This window comes from Eulemur rufifrons, chromosome 1 (assembly GCF_041146395.1).
Source record: "Eulemur rufifrons isolate Redbay chromosome 1, OSU_ERuf_1, whole genome shotgun sequence".
In the NCBI taxonomy this organism is placed as follows: Eukaryota; Metazoa; Chordata; class Mammalia; order Primates; family Lemuridae; genus Eulemur; species Eulemur rufifrons.
The window spans coordinates 29,443,289-29,463,414 of record NC_090983.1 but is presented as its reverse complement, the minus strand read 5'-3'; the positions used below and the strand labels follow the sequence as shown (position 1 = coordinate 29,463,414).

Genomic DNA, 20,126 nt, shown 5'->3' with positions numbered 1-20,126 from the left:
GAGAGGGTGAAATGGCTCAAAGAATAGAGTGTCATGCCAAGTCAGTAAGTGCCAGAGGTGCTTCAAGGACAGAAAACATCATGTGCTGCCGTGGTTGGGAAAGGTGTGGTGGAGGGATGGGGAGTGTGCCTGAGTGTTGAAGGCTGAAGTGTCAGGTGGGATAGACAGAGAGGACAGAAAAGGGTGTTTCAGGCTATGGGTCGTAGAATGAGCAAAGGCCAAATGGCAGGAAGAAGCATGGTGTGTTTTTGAAGTCAGTGAGTTTATGAGGTATGGCAGCTTTGTATTGTGAAAGGTTTGGAATGCTAGACTAAGGATTTTTTTCTTTTTGCTTTTTCAATAGAAAAGTAATTATTGTTTGGCTGCTGCCTTTTAGAATTCTCTCAATTCTAAAAGGCTAATCTTTACTGATGTTATCCTTTGAGCAAGAATTTATTCTTGCACATAAGTTTTAGGTTGTGAGAAATTGCCTACATTTGTAAACATAGGTAAATAGTCAAACACATTAAAATATAAAAGGGCAGATGGAAATAGATTAGAAAATTGGAAAATAGGCAGGCTGCGGTGGCTCACACCTGTAATCCTAGCAGTTTGGGAGGCTTGAGGTCATGAGTTTGAGACCAGCCTGAGCAAGAGCAAGACCTCATCTCTACAAAATATAGAAAAATTAGCCAGGCATGGTGGTGCACACCTGTAGTTCCAGCTATTTGGAAGGCTGAGGCAAGAGGATTGCTTAAGCCCAAGAGCTTGAGGTTGCAGTGAGCCATGATGATGCCACTGCACTCTAGCCTGGGCAACAGAGTGAAACCCTAGCTCAAAAAAAAAAAAAAAAGAAAAAGAAAATTAGTAAATGGAGTCTGTATCCAAGCTTACTTACACAGGCTATAATCTAAGAAGCTTATGCCTGATAAACCTCAGATTCTTCATCTTTGAACCAGATTGTAGAGCTCTTTATCTTAGAATGTCACCCCTTCAAATTTATGATTTTTTCCCCATAGAACATAAAAGTAAACCGAGTTAATTCTGCCACTTCTACTTTTTTTTGACTTTCCATTTACTACTCATTGATTTAGAAGAGATATTAAACTATCACAAGAGCTTGTATACAGGGACAGTTTGACTAGGGTCTTCTATCTCTTTAGCCAGAAAAACATGGAAAGCCAAGTTATCAGGAAGTTGCTAGGTAACGTATAAGAAGAATAAGGGTAACTTCCTTGGATAAGACAAATGCTTTTGACACCAGGCTACGTATGTCCAATGTGTCCATCTCCAGAAGGGTTTCCCTCTTATCCTTCATCGCTTATTTCAATCAGGGGCCTGGTGGGAAGGAGATGGCACACCGAAAGCTTTCCTTGAAGAGGAAGAGACTTCAGCAAAGGGAATCTTTGTAGGGTGTGGACAGGGTTAGAGCAACTAAGATGACGAAGTACTGAGGGGACTAGTAATGTTGGGAAGCTGTGCCTGCTCCTCGGCCTGAAGGGACAAAGGGAGTGAGTGGTGTTAGAGAATCCAGAAGGAGTTGTAGCCGTGGGAGAGGGGCATCCAACAGGAGATGCTGCCATAGTAGAGGAATGCAACCACTGCCAAAACCTAGCCAGCCAGGAAAAGAGTACACAGAGTAAATACTCTGGTCTTTTTCTCTTCCTACCCTTGAATCTCTTCCAATTGCTAGAACCCAGCTGGAAGCCAGAAGGCAGGAGAGCCCAGATGATGCAGTCCAAGGTGGTCACCTCTTGAGGCCCAGCAAGGAAGAGAAAAGCCAAGGCAAAAAGAGAACACCCAACACCTACTTTTTTTATTTAAGAGATGGGGTCTCACTCTGTCACCCAGGCTGGAGTGCAGTGGTGCTATCATAGCTCACTGCAGCCTCGAAATCCTGGGCTCAAGCGATCCTCCTGACTCAGCCTCGCAAGTTACTAGGACTATGGGCATGAGCCACCATGCTTGGCTTTGTTTTGACTGTCAAATCCCCTGGAAATCCATGTGTTTTCAGTTCCTCCCAAGAGCAGTACTTTACTAAAATTCTGAAAAGTTAAAAATCTAAAAAAACAGGTTTTGTTACTAAGTCACTGTTGGAGTTTTGGTAGGGCTCAATAAATAGAACATACTGGAAACAATCCAGATGGCTGGTGGGAGGAAGCCAAAATATCGTGCTTATGATTGGTCAGGATAGGCTAGAGGGAACAGATCAGTGTTAGGACCTGTGATCCTACCAACTGACCCTAGAATTCATCAGTCTTTTCCACCCAGTCTCAGATGGCAACAAACCACATGAGGAAGAGCTTGGCTGTTCCTGAAGGAAAGTGAAGAATATTTGCTTTCTGTGGGCAATTTGTTCCCCAGAGGACGAGATGGAGGAAAGGGGTAGGTAGGCCTATGCACCAGGGCAATGCTGGAAGTAGAGAGCCTGCCATGTGCTCTAGGAGGGCAGCGTGTGCTCAAGGGGAAGATGTGTGGGCTGGGCCACACATACCTACTTATTCTCCACAAACTCACCGGGCAGAGAAGTCTTTCTGCTGCTTTGGAGCAAAATGAATTAAGGGCGTTGGAGGGGAATTCCTTTTCTCCACCACATTTTCTCATTCATCGGTTCATGCAACTTACCTACTTTCAGGAGGTGGGCACACTACAGAGGCTGGGAACGCAAAGATGGATAGGATGTGATTTATCTCTAGACAGGAATAGTAAGAACAACCAACTGGTCTTGAAGATATTCCTAAGGTGGGGTGTGGTTTTCATTCATTATGACGCATTCACAGCCACCCTATTAGGCAGATACTATTACCAACTTTATTTTACAGGTGGAGACACTGAGGCTTGGCAAAGTTAAGGGACTTGTTTAAAGTCACAGAACTAAATTAGTGGCAGAGCTAGGATTCAGATCCAGGCAGTTTGGCTCTAGAGTTAGTATTCTTAACTTCTTGCCATGTCATAGGCCAGTGCTGGAGACAGGCCTGTGAACGAATAATTACAGTGTAATGAATGAGGTAAGCGCTAATGGAGGGACGTACAACGAGCTAAGGGAGCAGAGGAAGGAGTGACTAAACAGGTCTGTGTGTAGGACATTTGTGCAATTCCCCTTGCCTACTGCCAGAAATTAACATAGCAGCGTCTTTTTAGGACATGTTTTATTATTGCTATACATGGATTCAGATATAGAGGTCAATTCATGTTGCCCTGCTGCGCCTCCCAAACATAACAACACTTAAAATAATTTCTTCCTGACATCCTGGACCCCCTCCAAGAGTTCTGTTCCAGCTTTTGGACAAGGCGGAAACAGGAAGAGGATGTCCTAATGTTCCCTGACCAGGGAACTTAGTTGGAATTTGGAATAGTCTTGTAATTAAAATCGTTGTTAAGATTTCATTGTCCTATAAGTGTGTGCGTGAGCTACATTGTATATCAGCCACGACACATGTGCTATATATAATTACTAAAATCAGCTGTGAGATTGCTTAAGTCTCAACATTTCTATAGTTGGGAGATTTATGTCAAATGAAGATGATTTTGTTTCCTCATAAAGTAGCATTAATATTTCTCACCTTGAATACTTTTTTGCTATGACTTAATCATAATTTAGTAGTAATATATCACAAATACATCATTTCTGCTCATAACAAAACAAATTCCCTTCTATGTTTCCTTCCCTCCAGGGAGAAATTGTTTCAGTTTGGCCTAGATCCATCCCTCAGCTTATTTGTGAAACATTGAACATCCATACCCTTTGGTTTTTCATATTATTTGATATTAGAGTATCATTGAGTTTATTTGACCAGATGAGACACTGTAAACAGGTGCTGTCTGCTGCCTCCAAGTGATGGTCTATTCATGCCAGGATATTAAGCACATCCTGCAGATTGGTGTAAACACCAGGTGGGATTCTAATCCATTCAGCCCAGAGCCCCTCGTTCTTTCCTCTTTAATGAATGAAAATCTCGGGGAAGTCCCTGCTCAGGAATTCTCTATACCTTTAGAAATCAATGAGTCTTATTCCAAAATGGCCCAAGTGGAGGGTTGGATCAATGAGTCCAAAGCCTCCTCTAAACAAAACCTATTGTTCGGAGTGACCTCAGAAATTTACAGAGAAGTCCCAAGTTGACCTGTAGCACCTTTCTTGTGCTAGGTTACTCTTTTGGAGTTTCAGGGTTGGAGAAATCCCCCCTCCTTTTCAAAGTTGAAGCTTCCTGGGAGCTTTGAGTGCCTGACTCACTGCTAGATCATTCTCCTATCAGGGCTGTAGAAAAGACAAAGTGAGACGAGGTGATCCTCGCAACCACGGGATAACCTCTGGGTCTTATGGTCTTCAGAGCAGAGTCTTTGGTCTGTAGGAAAAAGGTAACACTCTCAGACTCAAGCAGAGCCATCATCAAGGGGGTTTCCCAGGAGGAGGGACAGCCCTGCTTACTGATCTGGTCAGGTATTACCTGAGGCGCACAAGCACTGTATTAGTAGCTCTACTCTTACGGCTTTGCATTGCTTAGGCATGCCAAGTATCATGCTGGCACACGTGGTCTGATAAATGCAGCATTTTGGAGGGAGGCACACTGCTATAGTTTCGCAGGAAAAGAGGCTATGTCTTGTCCACGATTCAAAGGAATAATGTGAAAATTGACAACTGTGGCAAACTACTGGCTATCCCCCAATACCAATTCTCTTTTTTTCGGTAGTAACACAATTCCCAATACATAGCTGGGAACAGCCATGAAGCTCTTTTGGTCATATGACTAAGTTTTGGCTAACAGGATATAATCAGAAGTGATGTCATTTCTTGGTTGTTCCTTTAAAAAGGACGGGGCAGGCCATGTGGGTCCTGAGCCCATATGGGTCAAAGGATGGCAGAGCTACGTGATATAGAAGGCACCTGAATTTCTGGCCCTCAGACTGTCCTACCAGGCTTGGACTGCTTAGTTCCAGATTGTTAGATGAGATAGGAAAAACCATCTGATGTGTTTAAACTGTTATTTTGGGTCTCTGTCCAAGCAGTCAAGTCTTTACTCCAAGTCAGTGACTTTGGATTTCAGTAGGACTGAGTCAGTTTTAGTTGAGAACATTGTCTCATTACTCCAACTCATCTGTTTTCAACAGGTGGCCTTACTTCTCTCAGAGACATATTCCTTGGACATTCTGTAGCTTCCATTTAGGGTTTTGCCTTTTGGGGACCACCTAGAGAAAGAGGCCTATGATATTAGGCCTCAGCTAGAATAGGGAGTGGAGATCTAGACTTTTCACCTAGATTCAAAGATCTTACCCCAAACTGTCACTTCTCTACACATTGCCGTATTTCTCTGGCTCACCCCATGATTGAAGTCTGAAAGAGCAGGAGCACTTTCTCAGACATGACTACAATGTTTGAATTTGTTGCTAGGGCATCTGTGGAATTTCCATATTCTATCTTAGGAAAGAAATCTAATATTTCTTTGATGCTACATTCTTCTTTAGCCAGAAATACAAGGAAACCACTGTTTGCTATGGCATTTTGGCAGAACTCTGAAATATGGTCTGGATTTGGGAACCCACCATCCAAGAATAAGGCACCATTTATGTACAAAATTGTTGAATTTGGATGGAAACTAGGTTCAGCTATACTTGTGAAGCCACTGTCTTGCAGGGTCAAAAAGAGCTTATTTTTCAAGTAAGTGTGTTTCACTGTTTACTGGCGACTACCAAAATAATTATTTCCTGTGTGGGTCAGTAGGAGTGAGGTAATCCCAAGGAAAATGTTCCATTGTGCTTACTGGGCTGGGCAGTGCAGCGGCTCCAGACATTCCCTTAAAGCAACAGTAATTATGTTGAATGGTAAAGTCCGGTTCATGTGCCCCCAGAGGGAGATTCATTATTTATTTGATATTTTCAGGATCTTGTGAGAGACAGCAAATGTGAATGTACACATACATATATGCCCACATATGATCATATCTCTGGGTGCACTTACCATGTTGGTTCCTTTAAACAGTTTTATAGATGTTTTAGAAAGTAGTTCCAAGTGAGCCAAGATAATGCTCTCTGCTTCTGTCAATGCGAAAGTAGAAACTTATCTTGCATGAGTTGTTATTGGTTTACTTGTCTGTCTTGAGCCACTTGAGGGCATGCTTTATTTGTCTTTGTCTTCCCAGCCCATACTAACGGGCCTATGACTGAGTACAATTCTCATTAATCATTTGTTGGATGAATGAATGGCTTACAAAGGAAGTGAATTCCAGGAAAGTGACTACCACCCCAAATCTGACTGCCACTATGACACTGAGGTGAGAGTCTGCCGGAAGGAGCTCCTAGCCAGGATTGGGACATCCTTGGGGTGCCAAACTCCAGGATTCCAGAGGTTAAATAACTCTATGCTACATACACCATCCTTCCTGGAATCAGACAAGTATACACAGAATTATAAACACCAGTTGTTAGATGCTGGCACAGTAAGTAGAGTGAATTGTGGTAGGTGGATTAACAGGTGACAGACAATCAAACCAGGCCAATGGGATACCACTTCTGGTCCGTGCGATAGAGGGATGCTTTTGAATATACACTATCTAATATTTCACCCTGCTCACTACCTTCTATGACTGCTTTGGTATGGGAGCTTAGTGTGTACATTACAGATTATAGGGCTGCATATTATAAAAGGGAATGTTCATTACTGATTAAGCCACTAACCCCCATTTTCACGCAGTGCCTGCTACATGCCAAGCATTGTTTTTCTGCTGGAGTACAGAAGTGAATGAGCCAGACACAGTCCCTGCCCTTAAAAAGTTTAGCCTCTAATGGAGAATAAAGACAAAAATACAAACAAACAAATACATAAAATAATTATAAGTTGTGGCCAGTTGTGAAAAATAAAATGGATATTGAAGTAGAGATTAAATGGAAGAGCATAGAGTTTTCAGATATAGTAGTCAGGAGGAGGAATGAACCTTGGGAAGAGAGAAAGGGAAGAACATTTCAGAGAGAGGAAAGAACTCATGTTAAAGATCTGAAGCCAAAAATAAATTGATGTTTTAGTGAATAAAAAAGAATTCCCACGAGTCTGCAGGAGAGTGACTGAGGGGGAGAGTGTGCCCTAACTGGCAGAAGTCCTCCAAGGAATTTTGGGTCTGCTGTCCAGGACACAACATCAAATGGTGGATGCTGAATGTTTGCAGAGTGGTCAGCGGACTTTACATTATTATCCACAGCAAGAGGTCTGAGCTGGAGTGTGGTCCTCCTACTGCATGTTTAGTCTCATCTCAGCTATATATGTTCCACCCTGCTGAGTAATAGTGAGAAGAATGGAAAGTTGGACTAAATTTCTAAAATGTGGGAGAAAAACAAGTACAGGTGAAACTACAGAGCTTATGATTCTGGCCCAAGTATCAGGAGGAAACGAGAAAACCCAGGTTGGGAGTGGCCATCCATACTCAGCTAGTATTTGGAACTGGAGGCTACAGAAAATACTGATAATGAGGTCGACAATGTTATTCACACTTTTTGCTTCTGATCTTTCATGACATAAACTATCTGGGAAATGTCCTTTATGGACGCCATTAAGATGCTGTCAGGTTCTAGTACTGAGACTACAAGGCCTGCAGTGGGGTGTGTGTGTGTCACCCACACGCAGGTAGATGGGATGCTGATGGTCACCAGATGGACTGACTGACTCAGGGATTCTTAACCAGGGGTCTAATGTAAACTTGGTTGGGAAAAAATTACGTCTTCTTTTTCACTATCCTCTCTAACTGAAATTTAACATTTCAATGATATATTTAGGCAACAAACCGCAGGAATGTTAGCAGTACTTGTCACTTTGTCATCAGAACTCACAGATATTTTCATATCACATTATAGTTGTGTATAGGTACTTCAAAATATTACTTATGCTTATCACTACTTCCAAAATTATGGGAGTTATCACACCACAACTAGATCTTGTTTGAGATGTTAATAATGTATATTTATTACTATATCATGAATATTTGCTTTAAGAAAATATTTGAAAACTGCATTTCAATACTTTCAGTTTTCTTTGCAATCCTATGTATTTTATTTTATGCTTTTCAAAACATGATTGTGAGAAGGGGTCTTTACGCTTCTGGAACACCAAAGGGGTCCCTGAGACAAAAAAGGTTAAGAGCTATCAGATTTATAGGACACAGTCTTGCCAGTTGGCTATAATAGGAGTGTTGGGGACAAAGTGTCCACACATCTACTTTCTCACTGAGTAGAAAAGGGGAAGAGGCAGTAGATACTTGTCAACCCCATGTATACACAGAAACACATACATATTTTTGTCCAGCTTGTAGACCCATTCAGAGATTGAATTTCTGAGAAATAAAAAGAGAGAATAGATCTAGAGAGCCGAGAGGGACATCTGAGAGAACATACCCACAGCCTTGGGTATAAATTGCACATTTCCCAAAACCTTCCCTACGGAGAGATCTGGGAAAAGAATGGATATCATTTTCTCAAAACTTGGATCTCAAAACAGGGCCTGGAGAAAGTCCATTCAGACAGCCTGAGCCCTCCCCACTCCCTTGGGCTGTAGTCTCAGAGTCTTCAGAGAGGACATCTGCAAGCACAGTGCAAATCATTACCCAGTCTGCTACCTCCCGTTGCTCAGCCACTTCATGGAGGCTATTTTTAGGAAGTCTGAATTCTCAGTAGAGACGTAGCACCAGCAGCAAGCCCTGAGAAGTCAGTCTGTTTCCCAAATGTCTGAGGTGGCACCCAGAGATGAGCATGATGCATTCACTCCCCTCTCCTGAAATGAAAATGCTTCTGTTTCTGCCTCCCGAAGGGCGGGAAAAGAGAAGGAAGAAGAGATGTTTGTTTACTTACTGAGAGATTTTAGAAATTAAACCTTAGGAGGCCATTCATTCCCCCCCACACTGCCCTCCCACCCTTCACCACGCAAACTGAGTGATGGTTTCTGGCAATGCTTCTCCCACTGACTCACGTAGTCTGGTGGAAGCTCCTCAAGGATGGTTTAAAAACGGCAAAGAGCACGAAGTCAGAGTCAAACGATCTGTCAGCTTTCTCAAGACTGTAATCACAGAGCTGGAGGAAGAAGTGTGTTTTAGTCCTTTTCTGCTACTTACTAGATCTTCCCATTGATAGAATGGACCAATAATAATGATTCCTACATACGGGCTTTAGGAGATACCGTGTGTGAGTTGAAAAGTGCCTGATCAACGTTAGTTGATCTGTAACTGCTGTAACTTTGGTTTTCCTAGACAAGTGTGAGAGTCTCAAAGAAATTTCCTCCTATTTAATGAATGTTAAAGTATTAGCTGATGTCCTAGGGCCAGTTCCTCTCATCATCTCGGTTTCTTCCCCTACAGATTATCCTCTACCTCTCATGTCTTGGGTCTTTCTCTCTATGATGTGTTTTGTGCCTGAGCATGAGAACATGCTTACATCTCTCCCAACTGAAACAAACCCTCCCCTGACCTCATGCTCCTGTGGCTCTTGCTGCCTGCCAGTCCCACCTCTGGGACCTGCCTTTCTGCAGAGAGCAAGCATCCTGCTCTGGGCCACGCGGTAGCGTAGCGGTAAAGACTAAGTGGGACCTGTGGTTTCCTGGCAATGCCTGTGGCTGGTGGGTAAGCCCGTCTAATTCTGGGGTGCTTGTTATGGCCACATGTCTCAGCCGCTTTCTCCTGTTGTACGCCATCGGTGATATTCTCATCTCCATCAGCCCGACTGCTTCATCTTTCCTAGTTGACCTTATTTGATTTAGAACTGAATTAGCAAGTCAAAAGGAGTAATTTATTAGCCACCTCAAACTCCAACAATGGAAAAATGCCACGATTTAAGGGACAGGTGGGGAAGAGCAGCCTGCAACCTGATCTGGGTTCACAGTTTTATTATAATCCTGACCCGGGAGTTCCATGAGTGCCATTTTTTTATGCTCTCCCTTCCCCTTCCCACGCTTCCCTTGGACTGGTCTGAGGTCCCAGGATCCTGTTCAACACAGTGAGTCAGACAGCCGATATCAATCAATCGGAGCTGATGGAAGACATTAAATCTATTTGAAATCCTGGCTCTACTATGCTGATGTAGGGGGCCAACGGAAACTTCCCCTGTACCCTCTGAAGGTTTGCTGAAAAACCAACTCCCAAAGGCAGATTAATAGGAGAAAAGGCACACAAATTTATTTAATGTGTACACACAGGAGCCTTCAGAATGAAGACTCAAAGATATAGGGGAAATTGTCCATTTTTATGCTTAGGTTCAACAAAGTATGATTAACGTTGTAGAGATATGATTGGACAAAAAGAGTGTGATCTGAGGCTAAGAGACTGAGTGGGGAAACCCAGCATGGCCTGTCTGTCTAGATTCTTCTTGGCCTCTGTGAGCATGCATTCCTTCCTTCTGGGTGTGGGGCAGGACCCTCTCTGGAATGGGGGTCTTATGATCTACAGTCAAACAAGGTAGGTCAGATGATTTCTTTATGGCCAGTTTTTACACAGAATAGTTTTAGGTTTTATGGCTGGCTTTGGGGAAAAGGGATTCTGGTTTTTATGATTCGCCTTGGGGAAGAGAGATTCTAGTTTCTATGGCTAGCTGCGGGGGAAAATGGTACTGAGAGACAGGAGGGCAGGAGAAAGCCGGAGAAAAACCTCTGCTTCTGAGGCCTTCATTTTGGGGTATTGTTTTCTGAGCCCAAACATTGATACCTCTTAAATCTGTAACAGCAACCCAGACCTGTGTGCGGACCCATACAGTAAGGGTAGGGTTCCTTATTGCTCTCAGTACAAAGAGCAAACTCCTTAGCATGGCATAAAAGACTCTTCACGACTAGCCGCCGACTACCTGTCATCCCCCTGGTCTTTCCTCAGTGTCCTTTCTGGCCCAGCCACACTGGGTTCCTGTGGTTTCCTTAGCAAGCTGTGCACATTTAGGCTTTGCAAGTAGTACAGACTTTGCTTGGAAGGAAAGTCCCTTTCTTTGCCATTGTTGACCTGGCCATCTTTGCTTATCTTCAAATCATAGCATTCCCGCCCTGAAAAGTCTCTTCAGGCAAGTTAGAGCCTTCTTCCTCAGTGTTTCTTCCAGACTTGAGTTTCCTGGGGACAAGGCGACTGCCTCAGTCTCCCCTGGCACCTCAGGGTGTACAGCAACACCTTCCATGTCGTAGTCACTGAACACAGTTTCGCTGGACAAACGAGTGCATTTTCAAGGTCATTATAGGCTCTCCTACTCTTTCTTGTTTGCTCTGCTGAGAAGCCAGCTACACAATTCCAATTTTCTAGAAGAGTCCTATAACAATTTGGCATAGCAAATCTGGGTGAATTTCATAGAATGAACAACAGCATGAGAAATCAGCCTATTAGATTCCTGAAGGGAATGAGATTTCCCTGTGTTTCCAATATTGATTCTGGCCCCTCAATGACAAGAATGATGAGCCCAGTGTCAGTCACTGCAAATCTGAGCAACCTGTCCCATAATGGAAGCTAAATTCTATTTTGAGTTTAGTTGGAATTTTCCTCAAGACAATGTATAAAAGCCATCATACATGCTGTGGTGTTAGTGGATGGATTCTTAGACAAATAGTACATTTGTCTGACCTTGCCTCTGTTTTTGCTCTTTACTGTTACTGTTGGGTATCTCAGATTCAGCTGTTTTTCCCCTCCCCAGGTTCCTTTTTTTCCCCTCTAATATTTCTAGGAGAAATACATAGTCTTCGATTTTATGAACTGTACCTGGGGGAGGTTAGTAAAGGCTTTGTGTGTGTGCGTGTGTGCGTGTGTGTGTGCGTGTGTGTGTGTGTGTGTGTATTGAGATGCGGAAGTATAGTCACTTAGGGAGAAAGAAAAGTTCTACTTTTTTTAAAACTTAAAGGAAAACTTAAGGCTTAAAAATTAGAGATGTTTTTAGCTTTGTACTATACAATCATATGGCAAATGCTTAATAAGTGTTGGGCATAATAATTATTATAGTTATTAATGTTATTATCAGCAGTAAGAGGATCCAGTACTTGAAAACAGGTTTGTATTTATGCCAGTACTCAAGCAAGTGTGGGGAGTATATCCTACGTCTCCCATAGGAAGTAGAGATTGCATATATTAGCTGGAATTCACCCAATTACTTTTGAGACAAACAGGATAATGTGTTTGGAACAGAGGTCAACAGCTGTTACTCCTCTGTGACATTCCAGAGATGTGGACAGATGTATTCAGATTGACCTCGCTTATTCAGTGAGTGTGGGAACTGGTGGGAAGGGCTGGGGAGGGAGATACAGCCAGGGGGAGGATGAGAAGGTTCCCATGCGGGCCCAGTAACATGAGAGACCACTGAGATCAACATTGAAATTAACAGTTCTATTTCCTGGAGGGGCTGTACTAAACAACGTGTTAGAGGATGAAGGCCCTTAAAATGGTTCCAAAAGGAGGAAAACCAAGCATGACAGTTTTCCCAAGGCTAGGACAAGACTGCAGTTCCTAGAGGGGTCAGAGGTCGCCTCCTCACCATTCCTCTGGTGGCACAGTAGGGAATAGAAGAGGGTCAAATCAGGTTCAATACAAGATGTGGAGTGAAATACATTCCTTACCTTGCCCTCCCAACCCCAGCCATATTTAATTAACATTCCTGTTTCCAGAAAATACCCAAGTGTCCCAGTGGTTTCAAAAAATTAAAAAATAACCAGACACAGCGTCCTTGGTACCTTTGTGTAACGCCAGTAAGGAGGCAAGCAGCTGGTCTTCAGCGAGACCAAAAGAATGTGGGTCAGTAAGACCATTAGATTTGCACAATAATAGGATTCTGAGAACAGCAGATTTTCCTGATAACAATCTCTTTGGGTCCTAAGACCTGTAAGTTTACCTTGTCATAATAGTTTAGCTGGAGTCCGATTGGCAATAATCTTTTGATCTTTAACGATAGTAGTTTATGTTTTCTATATCTACTGCTCCCCTTCTGCTTTTTTTCTGGTGATCAGGGGAAGGGACCTAAAGCTCAGATCAGCATTGCCTGGGCTCACGACATATTCCTCTTTCTGACAGACCACAAGTTCCTGGTCTGGTCAGGATTAATTCCTCCAGGATGATGTCAAGAGTACACAAGTTTTGCTTCTTCTCTTGTCTGGGTCTGCATGAATATAAGGTCAGCAGGGAAGTAATGACAGCCACCTATTCCTGAATAAAGGAAGGCTTTGCAAGTCACGTGTAGATTCACTTCTAGCTGAATCTTTATGAAGTTGGTGGCTGAAGGTCAGATGTGCCAACAAAGAAGGTACATTTCTCTTTAAAAACCTTGCTCTGACCTCTGTACTGTCAAACCTAGTTAAGCTGCTGGTTGATTGGGTCTGTGTCTGCCTATCCCATGATACTCAAATCTAGAGTTCAATTTTTTGAGTTAGATCGAGTTGAATTAAAATCCCCCCTGTTCTACCTTTTGTTCCATTGTGGCCAAATTATTTAACCTCTCTAAGCTTCTGTTTTCCTTATCTATAAGATGGAGATAATAATAGCACCAACCTCCTGGGGCTGTTGTGAAGATTAAATGAGATAATACATGCATCATGCTTAGAACGGAACCTGGCAGCAGGAAGCCTCTAATAAATGTTAGCTACTGCTTTTATAACTTAGAGTGATGTGTCAGTTTCTCTAAGTGGTCAAAAGGTTTTTAGGTAATTATTTTAAGCTACTTTTCACCATATTTTTCATGTCATCCTTGATAAAGCCTCATAGATTGTTTCTGCAAATATATCTTTATGTAATACTTGTTTATTCAGTGAGATTAGTCAATCAATATGACAGTTATTTCTTATTTTTTTCCCTTTAGGCTTAGCCATATTTTTTTTAGGCTTTGGTCCTGCTCGTTTGTGACAATATGCATGGTTTTCTTAACTTCATCTTTATCTATTTTTTTGATAAAGTTTTTTATACCAACAGCTGGAACTGCATAGTCACACAGCTCAAAGAAAGAATCTCAGGCTTTGTTATTTTCCCACAATCACCATGTGAGCATTTGAACCTCTGTAAGGCAGGGCTTTGGGGAAAATTAGAAACTAAAATGAAAGGCAAGTTGCTAGCTGGAATTCAGATCAAAGAAGATATTATCCTGGTAGGCTTGCTCTATATGAGAGACAGCCACAGGGCTTCTCACTGACCAGCTTGACAACTGTAATTCTTAAAGACTCTTCAATGATACTTTGTAGTTTATACTGGTATATGTTATTAAACGATTGTGTATCGAGGAAGAATACTATGCTAATTTCTAAATCAGGGTTCTGGTGACACTCATGCTGTAGAGTAAAATCAATCCACATAAATATATCGAACATGTATTCAATGATCCATTCTGGTTGATCCAATGAACATTTAATAAGTGTGAAGTGGAGATTCATTAAACCTTATTTCTATATTAAGAGTGGGGGAAATTTACACATTGTGTGAGATATGAACAGCACATTGAGTGAGGTATTTTCACCCCCATTTTACACACAAGGAATTGAGGCTATGACTTTCTGAGATTATGCAGCTAGAAAGTGGCCCAGCTGGTTTTGACCTCTAAGCCTGTGGGACTTTCAAGTCCTGTGCAGTTAGCCATTATAATTCCCAAGTCAGTTATCTTTCCTCTTCTGCATTCAAAGTGGTAAACTGAGTCTGGGGATGCATTCTGTGTGGGAAGCTCCTTATCTCTCAAGGTCCATGTAGGAACCACAGTGGGCTCAGGAGAGAGAGGAGGGAGATGCTGAGTGGCTAGGCACGCCCCTGGCCTTGGCTGTACGAACAACGAACAAGGAGTTGTGAAGGAAGTAGGTCTTTGTTGAGCACAGCTTGGGGTAAGGAGCAGACAGGAATATGGGGCTGAAGTCCTAGATAGTGACAAAGTGCACTTTGAGCTAGAATATTCCTAATGTCACATGCTTAGGAAACCAGGCACGGGAAGATTACCCTGGTCAGAGAGAGAAATCCACAATTACAGCCACATTGATGGGCAGGGGGGTGCAGGAAGCAAAGGTGGAGGATTTCATTCCCTCGGTAAATGTCTTATTGAGCACAGACTGTGTGCTGGACACAGGGGATACAGCTGGGAAGGAGAGAGACATGGATGCACCCTCATAATGCTTATAGTCTAATGGGGGACACAGACGTTAACAAATAACAGCACAAACAAATCTGTAGTTGCTCTTTCTTCGTGGCATTCTACTCCACTTGTGAAGAGTACGATGGAGGTTATAGCAGGGAGACCTGACTTAGATGGGTCAGAGCTGGGGAGCGTGTGTGTGGGTGTGAAAGTGGCTGGAGAAAACTGCTCTGGGGAGGTTCCATCTACTCTGAATCTGGTTTACTCAGACAGATTGAAGAGAAACATCCTGGCCAGAGAGCAGGAAGTGGTGAAGGCCCTGAGATTCAACCCCCAACCAGGGTCTTACCCTCAGGGCTTAGTTCCTGCTATGTTTGTAACAGCTTACAGAATTTGGTCACTTGTATTATATTTTTCTCTAACAAGCCATATGGTTGGGACTTCAGTACACTTGATTGATTAATGTCATTTGTTTGATCATGATGCATACGTCTTTGAATTTCAAGAACAAATGGATTTAAGGAATCTGGAATTTCTCCAGAAAAACACAGGTGCACTTTCATGAAGCACAGTTTAATTATGCCTTCCCAGTGTCACTAGGTCACTCTCCTTTTCTCTAAGTGACTCTACATAGGCTGTAATGAGACATTGTGTTAGATGACTTGCACCCAAAAGGTCATGCATACCCTTATCCTTTTGTCCTGGTACTACTTAACCCTCACTCAGATCAGTTTACCCTTCTGTAAAATGGGGATGATAATAACCTTCCCCACAGACTGTGTATTAAATGAGATCTGGAAGGTAAGGTTCTTGGTGTGTGAATCCTAGCCATTATTATTACTGGAAATGTGGTAGGGTCTCACTATCTTGTGCATTGATGGGTTTAAGGTCCTTATTTTACCGCTGTCATTTCTACCTCTTAGTATATGTGAATGCCATTGAATTTCAAGAATAAATGTAAAAAAGCACTCTAATGAAATTATTTGCTTCTTTAGTGTGATACATGTTTAAAAAGAGGAATGCAAATATCCTTTTTAGAGACAGGGTCTCATTCTGTTTCCCAAGCTGGAGTGCAGTGGCTTGATCATAGCTCTCTGTGACCTCAAACTCCTGGGCTCAAGTGATCCTCCTGCCTCAGCCTCCTGGGTAGCTGGGACTACAGGCATGTGCCACCAAGCCTGGCTAATTTTTAAATTTTTTGTAGAGATAGGGTCTCACTATGTTGCCCAGCCTGGTCTTGAACTTCTGGTCTCAAGCGATCCTCCTGCCTCGGCCTCTCAAAGTGCTGGGATTACAGGCATGAGCCACCACACCTGGCCAGTGTTTCTTTTTATTTTACAGAATGAAAACTACATAGGGTTGGTCAAGCAATAAAATCAAGTATACTTAGTTATTGTTTTGTGAATTTGTATAAGTCAACTAACCTCTCTGGGCTTCAGCTTCCTTCTCTGTAGATAAAGGAGTTAGACCAGATATGTGCACTGATTCTCTTTCAGTTAAGTTTCATTTGATTAAGCATTACCATATACATAACATTAACTAGTTGCTATACAGTCATCTTTAATATGCTTAAAGACAGTTATTAACTCCTCAGCCTTTTGTTATCAATTATAGGAAATTGTTGGGAGTCTTTGTTTCTACCGTACATATTCTTAGTCTATATAATGAGTCTCAGAACTTTCGTTCTAAATCTGTGTAGTCTGGTAGCATTAGAATACGGGGATTTTTTAGGAAAGGTCACCCTGCAGTCTTTAAATTGTCCCCAGTAAGACTGGATAGAGGGTAAGAGCCCAGGAATGCTGAGTCAAATTCTAGAAGTGAATCTTCTCCAGGACTGGGGACATGACTTTGTCATTTACCTGTAGTTCAGAAATATAAGTGAATCATTTCCAAGAACAAATTGCTCCAAAGGGCAGAAAGATGTATCAGTACGGGAGTTTCACAAAGAATGTGCTTGTGAGAAAATCGAAATGTGGACAAAGAGGGTCTACCAGGAGAGGAAATACTTTTGGTCTGTCATTTATCACATCAGGAGGGAGGGACATGAGGCCTGACTCCACTTACAGCTGGGTCATCAAAGATGGTCACCGTAGCGATTTAAAATAGCAAAGAAAAAGAAAGGTGACAATACTAGGGGTTTGTTAAACAATTTATAATATGATTATAGGACAAAATATTATGCATCAGTTACAAATGATGTTTATAAAGAATACTCAAATGACATGGGGAAATGTTCAAGATACAACAGGTAACAGTACACGTCCATTGAAAACTATAAGTAAAACATGATATTAAATATATAAAAATCTTAATAGACAAACAGATATAAGCTGGTGGGCCAGAATATTAACTGAGTTTACATTAGGGCAGAAAGAGTATAGATGAATCTTGTTTTAATGTTTGTATTTTTCTGAATTTTCTGTATGAAATATGTCTTACTTTTATAATCAGAATAAAAAGCAATACAAGTTATCTTTTTTTAAAAAAAACATACACAAAACCCCAAACCAGGGTAATTATATGAAGTTTAGATTATCAGGAAAGGAGGGAAAAAAATTACTGCAAAAGTTTTGAGACAGCCATTGAGTATGAGATACCGACACAAGCCCCTGAATTGGAGAGCAAAGTTGGCCAGGCTGGTGGAATGTCCCTATCTGCAAGGCCTGGAAGTGGGAGAAGGTTGCAGGGGGTTGGCTATAGGTCTGGAGATGCTGCTTTGGAGCCTCCCTTTGTGCCCTATTACTTAAACCTTGAGGGACATAGAGAGCATGAGACACCAATGTGCTTTTGGTGCCCTTACTGTCCTCCCAAGAACATAGAGTGTTTTTTGACTTTCCCTTAGCCTAGGGAACCTCGTCCTGATATCCAGCTGGCTGGGTACTTGCAGGTGGAATGTGTGTTGCAAAGTTCCTGGAAATGAGGTAGGAGAAGTGTGCAGTCAACCAAGCACTGAGCGCTCAATGCTCCAGAGGGCTACCGTAAGTTCAATACAAATGTTATGTTCCTAATGTTTGTAACTCCTTCAAACACTTAAGCAGATGTTTCTTAACTCCTCAATATAATTCTCATTGTTGTGTTTTTCACTATCCTTTTCATCCTATGAAAACCTCTCCTCTGCAAGAGGCTTTTTTTTTTTTTTTTTTGAGACAGAGTCTTGCTCTGTTGCCTGGGCTAGAGTGCAGTGATGTCGGCCTAGCTCACAGCAACCTCAAACTCCTGGGCTCAAGCAATCCTTCTGCCTCAGCCTCCTGAGTAGCTGGGACTACAGGCATGCGCCACCATACCTGGCTAATTTTTTCTATACATTTTTAGTTGTCCAGCTAATTTCTTTATATTTTTAGTAGAGATGGGGTCTCACTCTTGCTCAGGCTGGTCTTGAACTCCTGAGCTCAAGTGATCCTCCTGCCTTGGCTTCCCAGAGTGTTAAGATTACAGGCGTGAGCCACCGCCTGCAAGAGGCTTTATTCCTTCTTCAGAACACTTTATTTGTCAGAACACTTAACTCTCTGCTGGATTTCAAGCACCCATTTTTCACAACTCTGATGCCCGTCAATAGAGAACAATTCTCATGAGCCCATCATGGACACTATTTTCAGGGACAAAAAATAAGAAGTCTAAAAGTCAGCCTCATGCAATTGTGCACCTGTAGTTGCAGCTACTCAGGAGGTTGAGGTGGGAGGATCGCTTGAGCCCAGAAGTCGGAGACCAGCCTGGGCAACATAGTGAGACCCTGTCTCAAAAAATAAAAAATGTAAAGTCATCAAAACAATGTAATATCCTGTGTGAAATGTTGCAGTCACGATGCCTTGTGGTTTGAGTTCCTTGATCATGTACCCCTAAGGGAAGTAAGTTGGCGGTGACCGTAGATGACGGATGACGGAGCCTGTCAGCCTTGGCAGGTGCGTCTTCAGTTCACCTCACACTTTGGGCTCCTCAGAAGGAAGGGCTGGAGCCCTCGCCCACCGTTAGGACAATGATGATCAGGCTGCTCTTGGCTCTCAACTTATTCCCCTCATTTCAAGTAACAGGTAAATACTTTTAATTTCTTTCCTCTTATAAATTTTTTTTGAGGTCTTATGACCAGCTTGATTTATTTTTAATTTCAAACCATCTGTGAAATTTGTATATTTGAAGTTGAGTTCTGCTCTAATATGGCAACCTGTTATTTAGAAACTCACTAATCCTTAGACAATGGTATTTTAACAAAAGTCCTTTGGAAATAAGTAAAATTTATTTAACTATTAGTTGATGGTATCTCAAGAATTTTTAACTTATGTATAATTTTTTTTTTTTAGTTTAAGAAAACTGCTATAAGTAGGTTGGTTCTGAAAGCTCTGAATTTAGGCTGCCTGGGTTCATATCACTGATTCAATTCTTACTAGCTAAGCTTAGGCATCTATTTAAACTCACTAAGCCTATTTCCTTATCTGTAAAATGGGAATGATAATAAACCTCATCTCAAGGTCACTGTGAGGATAAAATGAAATAATCCATGTGAAATCCTTAGCTCAATCAGGGCTCAGCTGGCAAGATAAATGTTAGTTGTAATTGCTATGTCTACCTAAATTGAATGAGTGTCAAAACGAATCCTGGAGTCACCACAGAAGCGGGTACAATACCAATATTAATAAATTAGTTTTCTTTTGCAATTGGTGAAATCTATTTTCCTCGATTAAAATTCTTTAAGTTCCCAATGATGATGAGGAGGAGGATAGTACATCTAACACTTACAGAGCACTTACTCAGAGCAGCACTCAATTCTCACAGCTGGACGGTAGGTATTACCGTTAGCCCCATTTCAGATGGAGAGACCCAGGGTAGGCATGTTAAGCAATTTGCCCAAAGATATGCAAGTACCAGTTGTCAGAGGCAGGGTCAGAGGCACCTTAGTCTGACCCCAGAGCTGGTTCTCTTGCCTGTTCTGCTATTCTACCTACCATGATGTGGTTTGTAATTTTATAGACTCAGGTAAATCCAGGCTTAAATCATCTTTGGAAAATCACAATTCCTAGCAGAAAAACCTTGTTATCTTAGTGGGCTGGAGTAAAATGCTCATTCAGCTTGTTTTCAGAGTTAGAGAAGGGACCTACTTGGCTCAAAAATTGGACTGATAGGGGTTAACAGAC

At 42.1% G+C, this 20,126-nt stretch overlaps 1 protein-coding gene across 1 annotated transcript in view; it reads left to right on the top strand.

Moving 5' to 3' along the window:
- The window catches only part of CD28 (CD28 molecule), a 73,721-nt gene that overhangs the window by 26,045 nt on the left and 27,550 nt on the right, over positions 1-20,126 (top strand). The window lies entirely within an intron of this gene.